Source organism: Xenopus laevis, chromosome 3L, assembly GCF_017654675.1.
Source record: "Xenopus laevis strain J_2021 chromosome 3L, Xenopus_laevis_v10.1, whole genome shotgun sequence".
NCBI lineage: Eukaryota > Metazoa > Chordata > Amphibia > Anura > Pipidae > Xenopus > Xenopus laevis.
This window is the reverse complement of record NC_054375.1, coordinates 108898174-108916673: the sequence shown is the minus strand read 5'-3', so window position 1 is coordinate 108916673 and position 18500 is coordinate 108898174. Positions and strand designations below refer to the sequence as shown.

The 18500-nt window shown below is 37.5% G+C and overlaps 1 long non-coding RNA gene across 1 annotated transcript; it reads right to left on the bottom strand.

The window, feature by feature from the left end:
• Positions 1–13058: 13058 nt before the first annotated feature.
• LOC108711394 lies at positions 13059–17262 on the bottom strand. The gene is made up of 3 exons (XR_005966344.1): positions 16959–17262; positions 14385–14461; positions 13059–13456 (listed from the first exon to the last, which is right to left on the bottom strand). It is a non-coding gene; the product is annotated as an uncharacterized LOC108711394 (long non-coding RNA).
• Positions 17263–18500: the final 1238 nt, after the last annotated feature.

The following is an 18500-nucleotide window of genomic DNA, read 5'->3' as shown; positions in this document are numbered from 1 at the left end:
CTTATATGCAACCTCGACAGGTCTGAGACGACGGATTTACAGGACTTCACCTTTTATTCAGCAGCTCTCCACTTTGCACTGCCTGCTTGCTAGAGTCAAAATTACCCTAGCAACCATGCATTGATTTGAATAAGATACTGCACCTGAATAGAAAAATTAGTAATTTAGATGGGGTCAGTGACCCTCACTTGAAAGCTGGAAAGAGTCAAAAGAAGAAAGCGAATAATCTAAAACCTATAAAAAAGAAAAAAGGCTGAAATAATAAGAGATGGTTGCTATAGGATTGAGCATTAAATTCTGATGCACAATGTACTGGTTTCTGTGCCGACAGGTAATATGAATATGAATTAATATGTAATCAACTTTCAATTATATATTGAGTATATATTCTACATAGGTGAGTTGGTAACTGACTGCAGCCCATAGCATATGCAGTAAGTCAGCAGAAAAGAAGGGGAGCTACTAGGGCATCTCCAGAGCACAGATCTTCCCTGCTAAAGGTTTATGGTGGATTTTGAGCAAGCGCAGAAGTGTTTTAAAGAGATTATACATGATTTCCATGGTGCCCCAGTGGAGCTTGTAATCTAAAGTCCGTATCATATTCACACACGCACAATGGTCAGTTGTATCAGGAGCCAAGCAATGTGCCTCTATGTCTTATTGTGTGGGAAGAAACCCAAGAAAACATGGGAAGAACATGTACAGTACAAGCAGATAGTGTCCAGATCGGGATCAAACTGAGGACCCCAGTGCTGCAAGGGCAGAAGTGCTATCCACTTTTTCTTTTCTTTAAGTTAAGAAACTAGCGTAATGCTGCAGATAATATAGCAAGACATACTATATAAAAACTGTCCTCTTATAACATAATACATTAAATACTGCTTGATAATAATCAATAGCTCTTGACTTCTAATGTCAATAATGTCCCAGTTTACAATACAGGTATGGTATCCATTATCTGAAAACCCATTTTCCAGAAAGTTCCAGATTATGGAAAGGCCACCTCCCATAGACTCCATTTTCTGCAAATAATTTACATTTTTAAAAATGATTTCTTTTGTACATAATAAACAGAACCTTGTACTTGATGCCAGCTAAAATATTATTAGTCCTTATGGGAAGAAACACAATCCCATTAGGTTTACTGTAAATGATTTTTAGGTAGACTTAAAGTATGGAGATTCAAATTCTGGAAAACCCCAAGTCCTGGGCATTCTGGATAACAAGTCCCATACCTGTACCTTTAATGAATGTGGGTATATCACAATATAATACATGTTATTATGTAGGGCTCTTCCATTCTTCAAGCTAAACTTTTTATTTCTGGAAGATGCTTAAAGGTTAATCTATTTGAGTCATCACTGCATCATTGATAAAGTGGAAGTGCAATCACAGATACCTCAAGCCATTTTTCAGTAAGTTTTATGTGCTGTAACTTTGAACTAAGCCTGTTTTACAAATGTCAGACCCCTCATTTCTTTGAGCTGCAACATATAGTTTTTAATAAGATGATATAGAAATGCTTTAAGCCAATTAGGATTCTGAAGTTGGTCCAAGTTTCTGCTTTAATAATGGGAGGAGTAAAATCTGACAAGATACTTTCATTATTTTATTAAGCAAATCCCTGGCATAGAAGCCGATTTTAAGTTATGTACTTAGAATATTTACCAAGCGGGAAGCTAAAACACTGTTTTATCTCTGTTTTATTAGAATATTCCGACTAAAATGAAAACCACTCCAGCAAATCCTCCGAGCAGCAGAGAGCAGGCATTTCTTTGTATAACCAGGGACTTCTCAACATTTCCTTAAGACATTTTTTTTTCTGTTTGTCAACAAACATTAAGGGTCAGACTGAGCTATTATTGTGGCTGCAGAGGCATTTATTGTGGATTCTTTATGTCTGACCTCAGGGTATGAACAAGTAGAATCCTGCAGTCCCTTTGTCAACCTTTTCTCTCTGTGAGTTCCCTGGAGAGATGTAAGGATTTTTAATCAAGCAAAATTGAAGGAAAAAAAAAAAGATTTTGGGGACTGCAATATCTTTGGTGACAGGTTTTCCATCATACCTCTGATAACATCTTTCCTTTTCTGCTCTGCTGTCCTCTGTTAGGCAGAATATTGTATTTTAATAAATTTATAGCAGGCACAGAATCATATTTCTGCATTATCCCAGCAAACCTGTTTTCTAGAAAGGTTATGAAAGTCTGCAGTGCTAATCCTATTGAGTGTGTACATGCTATTCTTTAAAGGCAGGGATGTCAAACTCACAGCCTTTTGCTTATTGTCTGCTACATATTCCAGCATCCTGCTAGAGATGAAAAGTTTTGAGGGGGGGGGGGTATTGGGAACTGTTCCAACAGCTGGAGAAGCTGAAATGTTGTGGATCCCAGCATTATGTCATGTCTACCATGTGCTATTGCCAAAAATACATCAGACCTTGGTGTAAACTGGATTTGCTTTTTATTCCTCCACTCTTCTTTCTACAGTCACATTACCCAGCCATTATTATACATGCCACCGCTATTTCCATCAAAATATGGCAGCTAGCCCTGGATCATTGAAGTAAATAAAAAAGTGTCCTGGATCTTGTTGCACTTCTGATTAGTGCTTGACTGTGTATGCTGGTGGGATTCATTCTCACTTTTATTAACAATAGCATCTGGGAAAAACATTTCTCACGCTGGAATTGGCCTTGTTTTTACTCATGGGGGAAGCCATATAAAGCATGACGTCTTAACGCATTACAGTCAGTATGAAGTCCCTTTAAGAGAAATAAAATAAATGTACAAAAATATTACTTAAAAGATATCAGACTGGGCCTCTTGGAAACCAGGTGTCGGTGGAAACTTCTGCTCCTAACCACTTGGCATATCTTACAGTCATTTTCTATTTCTGTATGTAAACAGGCTAAATAGATGGAAGAACAGATTATAGTATGTAAAAAAAGAGCCTAGAAAAATAAATGGAGGAAAAATTTGTTTGGAGAGTGGGTCTATGGTCTAAGGTTTTCTGGTGGGCCGCTGGCATCCCAGTACAACTCTGCATTAAGAGGCTTAATGATTCCAGCACTGCAAAGCAGAAACACTACCCACTGTGCTGCCAAAGGGCATATTTAGAGATGATATTGTAGTGTAGAACCATAATACTGGTACAGATATGGCATCTGTTATCTGGAAAGCTCCGAATTACGGGAAGACCATTTCCCATAGACTCCATTTTATCCAAATAATCCAAATTTACTTTTTCTCTGTAATAATAAAACAATACCATGTTTTTGATCCAAACTATTGAGTTTATTTAACGTTTACATGATTTTCTAGTAAACTTCAGATATGAAGTTCCAAATTACAGAAATATATGTTATCTGAAAAAGCCCAGGTTCCAAGCATTCTGGATAACAGGCCCCGTAACTGTACCTTCCCTGTTCTGGCGATGGAAGATTCTATAGGAATAAGCAAGGTACAGTGACAACTCACTAAACTAATGCTAAAAACTGATAATATTGTTTCACATCAGTACAAAGAGTAAATTGTCTTCCATGCATTTCTTTGACCACCCTCCCCCAAACTTTGCTTTAATTATCAGTTTACAACTCCTCCCCAAAGGATTTTGGGACAAACACACTCAAAGACCTTTGTCAACTTGGAGAGGAGAAAGGTGTTATAAAAAACAGAGCCTTTTTTCAAAGTGCAGATAACTATTTGAAATAGGAGCCTTAATGAACAGGCCGTTTGTGGGATGCTATATGACGTGGGCTGCCAGATGCACTCTAACATGATTCCAAGTATTGGCAGCCATTTGTTCATGGTACTGAAATGTGGCATTTAAATGTCACATCTGCTGCAGCTGTTTATGTGCTTTCATGCTACAAGCGATTACATTATAGTCGAGCAATATGCTGTACAGTTGGCTATTTCCATGCATGGACCATATATATGCATTCAGTGTCAGACTGGGCAAGTGGGGCACCAGAAAAAACTCTGATGTGCACTGCTGACCCAGAACTGTTACTCTTTGACCTCCCAATCACCACCACAAAGGAGATAACAAGATACACACTGTTGAGGAAGTGACAGAGAGACACTACTGGGGAGGACACAATGCTCAATAGAAATCTCTGGGTCCTTCTCACCAAAATATAATTATCGTCTTATGCTTCTGTTCTATCAGTCTTTACAATGGCTTTACAACAATCAATATAACAAATTGACATATTAGTGCTAAGTGCACAAATTACCTTTTTTGAGAGAAGTGGCTACAGAAAACTGGTTTGATCCTTTATCTATCTCTGTTTCCTCTCTTTCCCACTGCTCTTTGCCGTCTCCATCTTCCTGATCCCATCTTCTGTTTCTTCTTTATCTTCCATTACTTTTGTACTTGTCATCGACTATCTCAGCCTAGCGCCTCGCAGCTATAATTTGCTTCCAGTACTGCACAATATACCGGTGCTTCACCCACCCCTAAAGCTGCAAAATCCCTTTACATCAACCTCACTATGATTAGAGCAGAGTAAATTACACTCAGGGTATTTATAAAGTTCAACAGATAAGAACCATAGTGCTGCGATTTGGCAGTAACTATGTAGCAAGATCTTATCCTGCATACCCTACTAATGCTGTCCCCTCACCGCCCTCCAGCCTGGCTCCTAAACAAACTGGAGCATGTCTAAAGAAATCATTTCTTTTTTATAGGAATATCTCTGCTTTTATATCTCCCCTTACAGGCCTGATCAGGCCAAGTTGTGTAGAGGGGTTGCCTGCAGTCATCTTTGATAAGGGACAATTTACTGTAAATAATGATTTGTGTACTGGTAATTGTAACCAGATTTATTATATAGCAAAAACATGGAGTAACACTTAGTAATACAAATAATGTTGCATACATTTTTTTAAAAGGATGCCTGTTTTCCTAATGTAGTATAACAAGCATTTCTTTAGGATGAAAAGTGCCAGTTCTGGGGAATATTTAAATGCTAGCAGGGAGCCATTATTATAAGTGATATTTTCCCCCCAATCATTGTGATTCATGAACATTTCAAAATATCAAATTTTAAAGTCTCATGCTCAGATCATCCTGTTTTTGATGCATAATATGGGGAAATAAGGGTGGCAGTCATTTGTGCAGATCCCATACCCCAAGGCCATACATAAAGGCAAGTATAGGGAACACGTGTATTAGATGCTGGATTGTATATGTATTGCTATTCAGAAGAAACGGGGCCTTTAAAGGACATGACATACATGATTTCTGGATCATAGTGTCCATGAATAACTAACTTAATATATGTAGAAGGGGAAGGGCTGCAGCTATTTGCTATAATGAGTCAAAGGCTTCCCACTGACAACAATATAAAGTGATTGGCAACGTGCCTCCTGCTGGATGACTTTGTGTTCTCTTAGGAATTTCCTTTCAAGCTTGTTGGGGAGAATTCAAAATTAATTCCAAGATTGCCTGATGTGTTTTCAGGCAGTGGTTGTCAGTCACCTTCTTGTCTGAGCAGGCTGACAGAATTTTAACACTGTATCAGTATGGCAGAGTTATCTAACACATGTCCTACGCTGACACTTTCCTTTTAAGAAATGCATGATCATGCTTGTTGCATAGGCCCTACCAGCATGTAGACTCTATTGGTTGCTTCACTTTCTATATCCTAGGGGCCCCTGGAACAACAGGCTTATCCCCCAGGGAGGGAGTTAAGAAAAGTAATTAGATACACTGACAAATTCACTGCTGTGTCAAACAAAGGAACTCAGAGTTTTCATTACATGCAGTATATATTGTGAGTGCATACAATATTCTTATGCATGCACTGGGTGAACAGGGTATGCAGGTGATTTGAGCTGAGAATAATTAGCATTTGAATAGCACATAATTAGCCACAAATTAGCTGGTTATTCAACAATTAGTTATAATTAAATGAAAGCCACAGCCTCACTATATTTTAACTTAAGAGAAAAGTGCAGCAAGGTGAAATAAACACTATGCTAAGCACAAATGTATTAGCATGTACCAATGCACTTGCAGTGTTGTGCAGTAAAATATATTGTGTATCACTTCCAAATCGGAGTAGTATTTATACAATCACAGAATATCTCTTTCTTAACCTGCATAATACAAGGTACACCAGGAAAATAATAATCAAAACAAGATTTGCCATGAAAACCTGAAGCTGCACATCGCAATTGGAGATACATTATTTATTTCCTCTGGGTTTTGATGGCCTTGTATGACTTATTTGTATCTTCCGATGCCTTTGTTTTGCTGTGTCCAAAAACCATCAACAGCTTGGAAATAAATTATTTATCTTGATAAAGGTCTATGCTTTTATTCTCTCCCAAACACGCACTATATATACAGATATATATATATTTATTTAAAAAAAATTTTCTTATCAATTAGACATGTCAATGTTTTGGGAAAAAAGTCACTAGTCAATGGATCCCATTTTGCGACTGACACTACTGCTACTATGCAATGCATATGTTTTACCAATAAGAAGTTATATTAATCCCAGTAGTCATGTCAATTTGTTTTGTTTCCATGCTGGAGGAGATTAAGCATGGGCAACAAAACATCCCCTCTGCCAAAACCCTAAAAAGGATAAGAGCAATCACACAAAGGGCATTTAGTCTCCAGTCAAAACTCATCCCACCCACTGCTTTTCACTTCCCATTGAAACACAAGGGGCATCAAGCACAGCTGATAATTTCAGTTCCAGGGTGAAATGGGACACTTAGAATTGAAGCAGAACAGGAGTTTTTAAAATGACTACAAGTAGTAGTGATGGAAATGGACCATGTGTCATTTCCCTAATATCTTTGTGCCCTTTTTGTATTTCTACGATTTTCTTATACAAATAGTGTTTCTGCAAGTTACACACATTTATCTGTTTCATTGTATTTAGCATGTTTGTCACATACACACAAATGCAGCATGTTGCTGCAATGGAACGCACCTGAATCAGTTTGGAATCATGTTTGTTCATGCACTCAAACCTGCATCTTAATTGCACACAAAGGAAGTCATGTGGAAGTCAGTTAGCTGCAAACTTGTATAGTGGTGTCTAAGGGCACATGAGCATTCTCCTGCGTTCCACCACAGGGGAGTGCTGGTCAAAATGCAACCCATTCTTCTTTATCGGCTCGAACTGACACAGGAGCATCCAGTTGTATTCCACTTGCATTTGGCACGTGGATGCATCTGTGCCAGTATGGGCTGATAAGGAAGAATAGGTTGTGTGTCATCCTGTGCTCCTCTGTGGGGGAACAGAGGAGAATGCAGGGCGAAACGCTCATGTGTAACAGCCCTAAAGCTGGTTTTATGGATTTTAAAGTTGCCCAATAAATATCTTGCCAATTTTCATCCAGATATTGGTTGGGCAGGCCTTCAGAGGGCCCCATATGGGTAGATAAGCTGCCGACTCAGTCTGAAGGGGCTGAATTGGTAACATAAGTTTACCCGTGTATGGCCAACTTTAGGCAAGAAATATAAAAATTCTGAGATGCATGTAATATGGTTTTAAAACCATTAAGATAAGGGCAGGGCTAACTATTTAACAAATTGAGTTTGTTATCGTATGCAGAAAAACAGAAGTATTTGAGTGTGCAGGTGGCAGCTTTATGATGATACACAGGAGGCCTCACAGTAATAGGCTGCATGGCACAGACCAGATGTATGAAAGTAGTCCTTTCTGCTTAGCTTGGGAAGGTGCTACATTTTTGTCCCCTTGATTACATGTGGCATAATATCAATCAAATCAAAGCAAGGTGTGGGTCTTTATAGTAAGCAATGCTGTAATACAATGTTACAAATAGCTGTCTGGTTAAAGAGAACATAACATGCTGAAAGTACTAGAATTTTTTTGCGATTATGGTTGTAAAAATGCAATTACATTTTTAGCCCCCCCTTTCAATAACTGATACTACTGATAATGATGGACTCTAGGCAAGTATCCCTTTTGCTGCTAAACCACCCTTGTAAAATACAGCCAAATCAGCAGGTATAAGTACAGTATCAGTGCATTTCTTTTTGACAGTGTAGTCAACCAGCAAGCTTGGTCGGAATGAATCATAAATATGCAGAATTTATAAAGGTATTGATAAAACATTGGAAAAGCATGGTCTTCTTTTAATAGACATTCAGTTTATACACGTTAAAATGGGGCTGGATTTTCTAAAGCTTGCTAATACATATGCTAATGTCCTGCATATTATAAAGGAAGCCTTGTGTATTCTCCACAATGAATGATTATCCCTTTGGTTAATAGCCCCCCAAGGTTGCAAGACAAAAGGAATATGTATATACAAATCTATAGATTAGCAGCTAAAAGCTCTTCACTTCAGGCATACCTTTTATGCTCAGGCTCTGCAAATATAATGGGGAGTTGCGACCATCCCCTGTACATCACGTAGAAGCAAGACAAAACAAACAGAATGTATACACAGCTAACTAAAGGCTGATAGTGAATGGGGCAAGGCAGGCGTAGAAAGATTGCTCAGTACACAAACACCTAATAGAATGTGGAGGGAAGAGAGAAACAAAAGGAATTACTCATGCCTTCAGGGCTGACACAAGGCAATGTGTCACAGGTTCATATCCGCAGGGAGGTAAGTTTTTTGTCAACACAGCCACTCCTTACTCCAGCTGCACCATTTCTGCTGCTGCCCGGGTGACCTTGTTGAGCTTGGTTACTCCTTTAAAGAGAAAGTAAGGCTTAAAATAGAAAGAAAGTGTTACTTGAAATAGACTGCTCTCATATTCAGAGCCGGAGATGGTAACCAATAGCTAAGGACACAGCAATGTGCACAGACACAGATTTAAAGATTCAAGATTTAGAAGAAAAAATAAGTACTATTTGATAGCGAGTATTTGTACAATTGGGTGAATAATTGCACCTATGCTTCTCCTTCTCTGCTGTTTGCCGTGCACACTAATGGGCCTATCTATAAAGCTTTGTTAGATGGTTTACTCTGCTCAAACGGTGTTAAAAAATTGTGTAAAATAAACATTTATGTATTTATCAAACTGTGTATTCTGTGTGTGTATTTTTCTTAATGCGTCATTTTATGCTGTGCATCATAATCCCTGAAATCATCAGTCATGTTTGCACCATCAGAAAGCGGTGATTTATTCCATTATTGAATAAAGGTGTGAGACATGTTATCTAGAACTCGGGACCTGCTTCAGTAATTTGGATCTCTATACCTTAAGTCTACTAAAAAATCATTTAAAGATTAAGTAAACCCAATAGGATTGTTTTGCCTTCAATAAGGATTAATTATACAGTATCTTAGCTGGGATCAAGTACAAGGTACTGTTTATTATCACAGAGAAAATCATTGTTACAAATTTTAACTATTTGATTAAAATGGAGTCCATGGAAGATGACATTCTTAAGGCATGTTCACACGTGGTCCACGCTGCGTTTTTTAAAAAGCTGACCACCCCGTAAATACGCTAGCATAATGTGCCATTGCCTAAGCTTGAAACAGCTAGATGTATTAGACAGTTGGCTTTTTTAAAAAACCGCAGCGTGGACTGCGCCAAAACTGCAAGGTAAAACTGTACGTGTGTTCGGGGGCCTTATATTCAGAACTTTCTGGATAACGGATTCTTTACCTGGTGGAAGCCATTCAAGTCAATGGCATAAGAAACTAAAAACTGAGTAACAAACAGCAATGGCATTCAACATTCTTGCACAGCATTTTTCAAGCGCCCACTTTTATGTAGTTATGCCTGGAATTTAGATGGTGTTATGTGGAGATCTGGGCCTTTTTTATTTTAACAAAGTTTTATAAACAGGCCCCCTTAAATTTCCCCAGTGTGCCGCAAATGTGCCTGCCTCGTCATGTTATCTGGATTTTACAGTTTTACAGAATGTTCCGTCACACAGTAGGAAATTACATTTTGTCTTAAGATTTCATTTAATATTTGACTTGGTTTATTTAAATTCTACCAGATTGGAATACAACAAATAAATGAAGTACCTGTCTCCTTCCACTCATTTCTGTGAACACTTATTTCTCATGTTTGCCATAACTTGCAACTATCTTCCCATGAAGAAATGAAGAAATACAAATAATTACAATTTGCCCTTTGCATACAATAACATGTTGTACAGAAAGGTTTTATTACAGTCTATATGGGGGCTGTAGATGTTAGAGACTGTAAATGCAGCTATAGAATGCAGCATAGGAAGATTATTCCCCCTTTACCAATGCTTTCCAAAGAGAAATCCTAAAACATCATATTTGCTGTATTTCATGTTTGATCTTTTTAATTTTACTAAAAGCAGTCGATGTTCAGAGTCCAAGGCGGCAACCTCTAATGAGTTAATTCAGGTGTATGGCTTTTAAGGAATGTCTGTGTTGTGTGCATGGGGTATTCAGCTAAATATATAAGTACTGTGAGCTCACAAGATAAGGCTACCTGAAATAGAAAGGTAAATCATTTTTACAATGAAATGTTTCATATCTGAGGGCATAACAGATTCTGCCTCATCTAGTAAAAATATGTTAAATGTCAGCAATAAAAAGGCTATTTACAATATTTTGCCAAAATGCTTACAATCCTTATTGAATTAGAAAATCTACAGGTTATTATCATATTATAAGCACTGATATGTGACGCAGCATATTGAAATCTCTGCTCCAGTTGAACATAGCTGGGCATACACGTACTGTACCAATACTCAGAGCCTCATTTATCAAAGTCTGAATTTATCTCAATATTTTCTGAAATATTAATACACTTTTCAGAAAATTATGTTTGCAGGAAAAAAACAGAAAAAACATGAAAAAAATGAATCGTACACATTTTTCGGATTTTCCACCCGAAAAATCAAATTTTTTTCAGATTTTTGCCCGAAAACCACGAAATCTTCAGATAATTGCACGAAACCCAGCCAGATCAAAACATCTTTGGGACTTCTTCCTTTGACTTAAGGTGGCCATACACGGATAGATCCGCTCGTTTGGCGATGTCAAAGGTGGGCAATATCGGGCTGATCCGATCGTGGGCCCTAGGGCCCAACGATCGGATCCTAGCGTTCGCCAAACGGGCGGTCGGATCGCGGGACCGCATCAACGAACAGATGCGGCCGCGATCCGACGGGATTTTTAACCCCATCCGATCGAGATCTGGCCGACTTTCGGCCAGATCTCGATCGGGGAAGCCCGTCGGGGGCCCCCATACACGGGCCAATAAGCTGCCGACTTGGTCTGTCGGCAGCTTTTATCGGCCCGTGTATGGCCACCTTTATATGCAACCATGGCAGATCTGAGATGCTGGATTTTCGGATTCAAACTTTTTCCATCCTCGGGGTATAATAAATCCCAAAAAATTCATGTATTTTTCCCAACTAAAAATTCAGATTTTATACTTAAAAAACACAATTTTTTCGGGGTTTTTGCATTCAGAGTTTAGTAAATAACCCCCTACATGTGATTGGTGGGCCAAGAATACTGACTAATATTCACGTAATATGGATATTGGTCGGTTTGTGGATCAGCCATGTTTGGAAATGGAAGCTGCTAATGGGCCAAATCTGCTTGTGAATGGTGTATGAGCAGATTAGGAAGTAAAGGGGAACTGCAGGTCATCTTCCCTTCCTGCTATTACAATCATTCCAGCTGCCTGCCCAAACAATCAGAACAATAGAAAGGCAGTCATGCTGTGTTTGGCCTCTCGGTTGGGTTCCTAAGAGTATCAACTATATGTATGGCAACCTTTACAACCTTAGGTTCCTATAACATACATACATACAAGCACGGGGGTCATTTTCATTGGGAGCCTACCTGTGTGTGTCTGTGGAGTAAGGATGGAGTACCCAGAGGAAACCCAAGCAGACACAGATAGTACATGTTTGGAGACAGTGCCCTGGTCAATATTCAGCTTAGGATCCCAGCAATATAAGGCAGAACAGCTATCTACTTAGACACCTTAAAAATAGGCTAAAGTGCAAAGGTGCCTTCTGCAGTCTTTCCATTGCTAAACTGCTTCTCTAAACCTCTCCCGTTAGCTGAGTTGTAGTTAAGAAAACAGTAAGAGTAACATAGATTGGGCATGCTTTCTTAAGACATTTGTTTTCTAAATAATTTATATAAAAATGCTTGTACAGTATATTCCATTAGCATAGGGATTGCATAGGAGTGTACCAGGGACACAGATGTAAGTACTACGGACATTGTAATCCTTCTCTATAGAGATGTAACCCAGATGTGCTGCAGAGAGCTGGGGATTCCAGCCAACGATCACTTCAAACACTTAGGGGTGGATTTCCTTCTTTTTTTTTACTTTTATGAATTGTATTTTTTCTCTAAAAATTTGTGTTTTTTAAAATATTTTTCTAAACTTTAAAATGTGATTTTTATTAAGGGGGTTATTTATGAAAGGTTCCGTTTTTTCCAGAAAAAATTGAATTTTCAAGGGTATTTTTTAGTCAAAAAAACAAAACTTGAATGTAATTTTTCGAGATTTATTATACCCTGAAGCTGGAAATAGCTTGAATGTGAAAATATACCATCTAAAACCATTTGAGGTAGATTTCAATGGCAGAGGTCCCTTAAACCATTTGAAGATGTTTGTAACCTTCATGATGTTCGAGTTTTTTTCGATGGGTTTCACTCGATTGATTAATTCAAGTGATTCTAGTTTCTTCCACAGAAAACATCGATTAATTTGGCTTTTTGGGGTTTTCATCCCAAATTCACTGATTCGATTTTTTCATAAATTAGAAACCATTTGAGTTGTTAGTTCATTCGAGGTATAAAAAAAACTCACAAAGCTCTAAAATTCAACCTTTGATAAATAATCCCCTAAATGTAAAAACCATGAAAAACTCTTCATGCAAAACTTCTCCAAGTAAAAGCAATCGGGTCCCATAGAAGTCAATGGGAGCTGTGCTGATACTATTCGACCTTTTTTTTTAACCAATTAGACTTTTCAGATTTTATTCGCTAGTAATTGTCCAAAAGAACTTGAATTTTTTGGAGGCTTTAGAGATATTTATATTTTTTTTAGAGTTTTTTTTTTTTGTGTTTTTTATATTCAGATATTTTATTAACTTTTCATGGCATTCGTGGTTTTAGAGAAATAGAGTTTAATTGTGGTTTAAAAAATCTCTAATACCACTATTTTGACCTTTATTATTTGGGCTTCTCAGTATTTGTAAAACAGTGAGCCGCAGAGGGATTATGTGATTAAAGTCTCAAACAAAAATTCACTTTCATTAGTGTTTTTGCCGAGTGAACTTTAACTGCACGTATTACATTATGCAAGACCTTCTCTGTGGGCAGGATAATTAGACACCATAGAAGTGGTAGAGAAGGTGCTACAGGTGCACACTTTATCCAAGAGCTGATTGGGAATTTGATGGAAATAATAAAGCTTTATGCTCTTTTCCTTCCAGGTGTGCCAACAACATCACAGTGCTCCAGTACCGGAGTTGCTGTGGGACCTGTTCCAAAGAAAATTACATTCATAAAATATTTCAATGTCCTATACAATATGGCCTATAAAAGCCTCTGTTCCTGTACATTCTGCATCAATATTTGTTGCACCTGATTACATAGACAGCATATCTGGAAGCTGGGCAGGCACACGTTGTATTGTAGATGAGCTGCAGCATGTGCTTGTGAATACTAGGATATGTTTATCCTATGAGTATGTATGAATATACAGGCAGATGAATTGCTTTCCTATAAAACTGACCATGTGGTCAGTGCAATAAGGACCTTAGATTGTAAGCTCCAGTGGAGCAGGGATAGAATGATAAGATGGTATCATTCCTGTAATGTGCTGCAGAATATGCCAGTGTTATATAAATAAAGGATAGTAATAATAATAACAACGCTGTGAGAACATTGAAGCACTGGGTAGCCCTTGCTCAGATCTTACAAGACAAGCTCAGACATGTAATATACTGTAATTATATTATAGCTATACATATATGTATATATTTATTTATCACACATTTTTATTCAAAGGAAAGGGTAAATAACACTTTTTTTCTCACACTAATCCTTTTACTTATTTTTAAATACCACACTTTAATGGGTGTTGGGTGCCCCTAACATCACAATGCCCTTTACAAAAAAATAATCCGCACTCTAATCCAATTCCACAAAAATGGGTGCTTGATCTAAATTTTGTAAATACTTGAAAAGAAGATCAGCACACCAACATCTCTTTTTAGTTTTCATTTATTTCACTGTTCATTCCAATGATTCGATCCGCATTTGGACCTAGAGTAAAATAAATATATAGGTCCAAATGGGAACCGAAACGATGGAATGCATAGTGGAATAAATTAACACTATATATATATATATATATAATATATATTGGTAGAGTGACCAAGGAAATTGGTAAAAGGTGTATCTTACCTTTGATTTCTCTAAAGAGAGACATGTTAACTCCAGGAAAGGTCTTGCTAAGCAGATAATGGTGTCTCCGGGGTATTCTGGAAGGAACAAGCAGGTCAGTTACTCCATTTCGTAAGTCAAGTTCGCATTTTGGAGCTCACTTTTCAAAGGAAGGCTGTCTTGTGGAAAGGTTTTTGCAGTAATTCTAGTGAGACTATTAGGAAGGTCTATATGAGCAGCGCACAGATCAGGAAGGTTACTTGCAAGTGACAGAGTCTGTCTTAGTGAGACATTGAGGAAAAGCCAGGAGACTGCACAATCCCTCAAAATGAAGTATCGTGAGTACAGGGGTTACCCCAACTTATGTGGTTTTGCTGGCAGTCCACAAATGGTCACCCTGTGTGTAAAAGAGAAGAAAGTGGCTGTTGTGGATCCCGCAAACGTACAATATATATATATATATATATATATATATATATATATATATATATATATATATATATATATATATATAAAGCCTAAATCAGAGATAAAAGAGATCTTTCTATCCATACTGGTGTATGGCCAGAGGGCTATGAAGAAGTCTCTATGGCCTATAAATCTTCTGGAGCATTGCAAGTAACACATAACACTATGGGCTCTTGTTCCACAATTAGCAAAACCATGTCTTCTATCATTATATGGAGGGATATGAAGACTCCATGAAAGGCAAGCATTTTTGCTTTGAGGTTCAGTTGTCTACACGCAAATTATTAAATGAACTGTATTGCACAAAGAGTTTGCAGATGCGCCATTATGACAAAAGCTTCCTTTCAAAAATTCTGCATTCCTTGTAATTTTACTTTAATCAGTCAAATTCTATTTAAGGACATTCTTTTTGAGCAGAGTTTTCCAGGTGGTCAAAAGACCTAGGGCACGAAAGCTTAATACAAAAAAAAGCATTTTTATTTTGGATTCTTTTAGCCACCCTGTTATAACTCTTTAATAGCGAAGAAGCATTGATGCAATCTAACAATATTAATGGATAGCTGACAACAATGAAAATATATGAATAAAAAGAAGCATTTTACATAACAAAGGGTGAAAGGTTTGGGGCTCAAGCTCTGGGTGTTTAAGCATACCAATGCCTCTCATAATATCAATGGGTATTACATGGGGTAGAGGTATTATTCTATAATTAGGTGCCACTGATATGCATTGTGCTATTTTCAGATACAGATGTTTTTACCCACAATACATTTAGACCCACTGCAGTTGCACCAGACGCATCAAAAATATGCAATTATGTGCATGCATACTCTCAAACTAGGTGTGCAATATGTTTTTAGAGTGAGTACTGCATCTCTTTGTTGTACTGCATTAAAACTGTGTTACAATGTGGTTCTTTTGGTGCAGTCTGCTGGGCCTATTGATGCAATGTTCCCTGAGGAAACTACTATCAAGAGTAGGGCAGCAGCAATGTTCCCTCTAAGCTGTGCACACAAATTTTGAGGCCAACGCACACAAATTGTGATCTGCACAGATAATTCGTTGTGGAAACACCACATTTTTTATTAATTCTGACCTGAGTGCAGTTTTTAAAAACTGTGTACACAAGTTTAAAATGTACACACAACATATTTGGTTTGGGCACATAGCCAAGACGGAATTAGAGGGAACATTGGGTGGCAGTAACTCCAGGGTTCCCCAGTGGCAATATGGTCAAGTGTAAGGAAAAGAATGTTTGGGCACAAGTACCTTTAGGGGCAGATTTATCAAAATGCGATTTTAGAGCTAACCCATGTTGTATCCATTCCTATGGGATTTTTAGAATTGTATTTATCAATGTTTGAAAGTTAGAGCTCACCATGTGATACATACGTTTCTAAAAATCCCATAGGAATGAATAGATATGGGTGTGTTTTTATTGATTAAGCTCTAAAATCACATTTTGATAAATCTGCCCCTTAATGAATGACATCAATAAGAACAATATTTATTTTAGCAGCTGCATTTTATATATGTTGTACCCATATGTTGTAACAGCGCATTTCCAGTGGCTATTGTGTCATAATGGATACAGATTTTATGCTGCTTTATTGGTACACCAAGTCATTCCTTGTTAGTTGGCACTAGACGGAAACATTTACATAGTGACATCTGTGCTGATCTTTGCATAAAATTGTCATTGCACCAACACCAAACCCCATTAAAAACATTTTCCCTGGTATTTTGATGGCTATGATCACACAAATAGGTTTTGTCTGAATTCCAACCATAAAGTGACAAGACACTATTATACAACTGGGTTTTTGTACAATAAGAATAATGGAAAAAAGAGGAAAGGTTAGTTTGTCCTTTAGTTGTTCCTCCTGTGGATCCTTCCACAGTCCCCCACTGTGTAATGAAAGTCACAATCAAAAACATGGATCAGCGACGGAGAAATCAGAAACACTATATGGTGTAGTAAGTTACTATTAGGTTAATTAGCACCCTGTGCTTAGATATAGCTTTTATTGGTGCAGTTCCTTAAAAGAACCGTTCCTCTCCCCTTAAATATATCACCGCTTATACACTTCAAACGCCTCCACCAATTCAGCAGAAATGACTACTTACAAGACCTTTTCTGAGGGTATCGCATGTATTATTTCCCAAGGTGTGGATCCTCCTCACAGTATACCTTTAGCTCCGAAGAGGGAACATAGAAATCCCATAGTGTAATTCTATTTATTTAAAAAAATATATATATATATAGTCACAAGTCCTTATGCTGGTTATCACTGGAATGTAGGGAATGGTATTATTGCCGGCAAGATGTTTTCTCCCTCTCTCCTCATGGTTTTCCCCACAGCTTGTGATGACGTCACTGAAGGGAGAAAGGTTGTGATGGAAAACCCGATGCGACTGTCCTTAAAAAGGAAACATGCAAAGTAGGCCACATGCCTCTAAGGAAGCTGATTGGATCAACAAAAAGTGTGGAAAACTGAAAACCGGATTTTGAAAGTGTATCAGGTCATTGCTCATTTGAAAATGCAAGGGTCTTCACTTCTGTTAGGTGATCCAGCCAACTGATTTTCTAGATTAATGGGATTTGGCTTTTAGTGCCCTCAGGGGACAGTTGTTTCTACTCTGCTGATAATTGTGCAGCTTTAATATCTGGATATTAAATAAGCCTTTAGATTGTAAGGTGTTGCACATATACAGTAAATGAATGGTCATGCTCAGGTTCTTATGTAATCTGCCCATACATATGTATAACTAAATTGTACCAGTCATTAGAATTGCATACCCTTTTCGAATGGAACCATTTCGAAACAAATTAATAAATTACACTTATTAAAACTCTATCCCCCATACGTAATAAAAGGAACTAAGTTTGCCCAGGAGCAGTAACCCATAGTAACCAATAAGATTTTTGCTTTTACACAGGTGTGTTACCTACTGATTGGTTGCTATGGGTTACTGCTCCTGGGCAAACTATGTGTCCTTTATTACATAACCCCCGATATTTGTACAATGATTATCTTAACATCTACATATCAAGCCATTTTTCTCTCTCAGAATTTGCTCTCCTGTTTATGAGAAAGTTGCAGAGTTTTTTGACTTATTAAGTGAACTTAAACTAAAAAAATCTACAAATCTAGGCTTATTCATAGAATTTTCTGTATATCAAACAATATTATGTTCAGAATCTTAACTACAGCCTAAATATTGACATTTCAAGTAGCTGATTGTAATGTGGCAAACACAAGGGCTTGTTGTATAAAATCCAACTGCCAAACTCAATTTACTGAACACTAATCCATAATTACATAAAAACTCTCCTCAAAATTTGACAATGTAAATTAGGTGAAAAGCTTGTTTTGCTACAAATTGCTGTTAACTATCTTGACTTAATATCTGGCCACCTAGTAGGTGAACAACGCTTCTTGTTTCCAATAACCCGAGAACCGTGTTTGTTTCAGGCAGTGGGACAACTAAAATGTCAGTTTTCAGTTTTAAGGCCTTTTCTAAAATAAAATACATTTTGATAAACTACTGTTACTACTATTTGCAATTTTTGCAACAATTTTTCATGCGCTAGATACATCTTCTACTGGCATGAGTTGATCCTATCAAATAATAAAATATCATGGTAGAATAATAAAAATGATTAGT